Raw genomic sequence first — 3,542 nt, 5'->3', positions numbered from 1 at the left:
GCATCTACGGTTGCCAGTTTCCCCTGGGGCTGCAGCTATCTGCACCTCCCCAGACGCCTGACCTGGGTTATGCATATGTGCAACTTGATTAAATGTTGCCCAATTTCCTCTGTAGCGTTTGAACCTGTTCACTACCAGTAGTTTTTCAGCTTTTGTTTTCACATTTCACCCTTTGGTCCCCTTAGGGGACGAATTCATTTTTTTCCCCCATATGAGCAAGCAGCTGGCTGGCTATCTTTGATAGAATAGGCACTCTTTTCTCCCGGTTTGCAGTGCTGCTTCTCCTATACATACACATTTTTACATTTGAAACAAACTTGTTTCCTATTTATAAAGCTGGACTTGTTCATGATAGACAATTTGGAAATCTCAGAAAAGAATGAAAATGTTTATATGTTCATTCATTTAATTCTAACTTTGACCCTTTGGGGGATAGTTTTCTTTGCCAGAAACACCTCAATCCTTTTCAGTTAACTCAAATCTCTCCTGCCAACCATGGCTGCAGATGGTGACTGCAACCATCAAGTTAAAAGACACCTGCTCCTTGGAAGAAAAGCTATGCCCAACCTAGACAGCATATTAAAAACCAGAGACATTACTATGCCAACAAAGTTCCATCTAGTCAAATCTATGTTTTTTCCAATAGTCATGTATGGATGTGAGAGTTGGAGTATAAAGAAAACTGAGGGCTAAAGAACTGATGTTTTTGAACTGTGGTGTTGGAGAAGACTCTTGAGAGTCCCTTGGACTGAAAGGACATCCAACCAGTCCATCCTAAAGGAAATCAGTCCTGAATATTCATTGGAAGGACTGATGCTGAAATTGAAACTCCAATACTTTGGCCACCTGATGCGAAGAACTGACTCATTTGAAAAGACTCTGATGCTGGGAAAGATTGAAGGCAGGAGGAGAAAGGGGATGACAGAGGATGAGATAGTTGGATGGCATCACCATGTTGAATGGACATGAGTTTGAGCAAGCTCCACAAGTTGGTGATGGACAGGGAAGCCTGACGTGCTACAGTCCATGGGGTCGCAAGGAGTCGGACACGACTGAGAGACTGAACTGAACCATGGCTGATTCTAGGCCTTAGCCAGGAATGGAACAAATCCTACAAAGTCAGGTTGGAGTGGAAACTAAGCACATTCTTTCATAATGATGTGAGCATGTTATTTGATAAAGAGAGTTGGTTTGGAGGGGTTCCTACTGGCCAATTATGGGACAATTTGTATATCCAAAGATAATAACTTTTTTAAAAAAAGGTAAATGACAGTTCCTCAATGAGCAAAAAATTTACTAGCCCATACTGACAAAGAACTAAACATGGAAGGGAAATTCTTTACAGAAAAAAATGCCAACTAATCAATCCTGAAAGGATGATGAAGTTAGATCACCCTTTTGCATCAAGAAGTTTGATTCTGGCAAGAGTCATCATTAAATGCTAGATAATTGGACCGAAGGTTATTTGGGAGCAGTGTATTTACACAGTTTCAAAGTATCACTCTACAGCTTATTCATTAATCATGAAAGTGGAGACTTGTCAGAAACCACCTGAACCACAGGATCAAACTCACCATCAACGAAGGGACAAAGTGACATCGTGTTGCACCCTGCTGTGCTGTATGACATCTATGTAGGATATTATCCTGCCCCCCAGTGCATCACCTAAATGCGAGGGCAGGGACTTCCCTGGTGGTCCAGTGGTTCAGACTCTGGTTTCAACTGCAAGGGGCACAGGTTCCATTCCTAGCTGGGGAACTAAGATCCCGTGTGCTATTCAACATGGCTGGAAAAAAAAAAGGACAAGGAAAACAACCAAACCAAATCAAGAGACTTGCTGTGAAGAAAAGCTAGCCTTGACTCTTCAAAATGGTCAAGGACCAAGAAGATACAGTAAAACAAAACAGAAAGCAGTGCTGGGGCAGAGGTCTAGATTAAGGGAGGCTGAGGAACCAAGATAACTAAATGCACAGTGTGGTTCCCCAATTGGATCCTGGATTTTTAAAATGAGCTATAAAGGACATATGGGCTTCCCTGATAGCTCAGTTGGTGAAGAATCCACCTGCAATACGGGAGACTCTGGTTTGATTCCTGGGTCAGGAAGATCCGCTGGAGAAGGGAAAGGCTGCCCACTCCAATATTCTTCAGCTTCCCCTGTGGCTCAGCTGGTAAAGAATCTGCCCGCAATGTGGGAGACCTGGGTTCCATCTCTGGGTTAGGAAGATCTCCTGGAGAAGGGAAAGGCTACCCACTCCAGTATTCTGGCCTGGAGAATTCCATGCACTGTATAGTTCATGGGGTCACAAAGAGTTGGACACAACTGAGCAATTTTCACTTTTTCATAAAGGATATGATTGGGACAATTGGAGGAAACTGAATATGAGTAATATATCAGACAATAGCATTGAATGAATGCTACATTTCCAGAGTATGGCGACTTTATTTTGATAATGTAGGAGGATGTCCTTGTTATTAGGAGATGGATACTGAAATATTCAGGAAGGAGGTATCATCTATAGCTAATTAGTGTTTCAGGGAAAATACACACAGCTACAGGAAGGCAGAGAGAAATTAAATGTGGCAAACTGTTGACAGCTGCTGAATCTAGGTATGTGGGTGTTCACTTTACTATTTATTCAACTGGTTTGCATGTTTGACATTTTCAAAATAAAAAACTGCAGAGGGAACAAATGTTTCCATGAGGGAGACAGAAACGCCCGAGCAGACCCCTCTGGCAGAAAGGCTGATGCCCAGATATTGCAAATGGAGCTGTCCCTTGCCACCAGACGCTGTCTGGGTTCCGCAGTCATCCAGGTCGAGGTCATGCCCTTGCAAAAGTAGCCTGTGTACCATGATTGAGGGAGACAGGGGTATGTGAGAGAGGGTTGGCCACTCCTGCTGTCAACAGAAATAATAAACGAATCTATAATAGGAATAGAAGAGTTTTATTTGAGCCAAATAAAGGATTATAGCCTAGGAGACTCTGATTCGAGAAGCAATTAAAACTACAAAGTGGGGGATGGTTATAAAGGCAAAACCCCCCAAAATGATGAAAGCTATTTGTCAGTAATTGTAATCTCAATTGGCAAGAGGTAAGTATGTTTGTTAAGCAAGGATTATTGGAGTCCAAAATGGTTGCCTAATGACAAGAGGAGGCCTTGAGTCTTTGAAGTTTGCTGCCGGCAGCTGGCAGATGGCTGTTCGGAGACTTAGCTGGTGGTGTCCTTGAGGGTGATAAAGTTCAGGAAACTCGAGTTCTCAGTGACGCAGGAACAGGTCTGAGACCCAGTCCACAGTGGTCATCCAGATCCATTTCAAATGCCTGAACCGTAATTCTTCCCTTTTGATTTTTTTAAACGACCTTCTTTGTTTTGAATGGTTAAAGCGGATGTAGAACGCCCTGTTTAATAGGCCACAGACAGGTGTTTTTGGTGAGCCTACAGTCGGGTTGACTCAGGGCTGGAATGAATGCCCCAGTCCTTGCCATGTGAACCAGGGGACCACTCCGAGGGCCTCTCTTATTAGGGGGCTTCGCCACGTGG

This window comes from Odocoileus virginianus, chromosome 28, assembly GCF_023699985.2.
Source record: "Odocoileus virginianus isolate 20LAN1187 ecotype Illinois chromosome 28, Ovbor_1.2, whole genome shotgun sequence".
Taxonomy (NCBI): domain Eukaryota; kingdom Metazoa; phylum Chordata; class Mammalia; order Artiodactyla; family Cervidae; genus Odocoileus; species Odocoileus virginianus.
Note: the sequence above shows the minus strand (reverse complement) of the source record.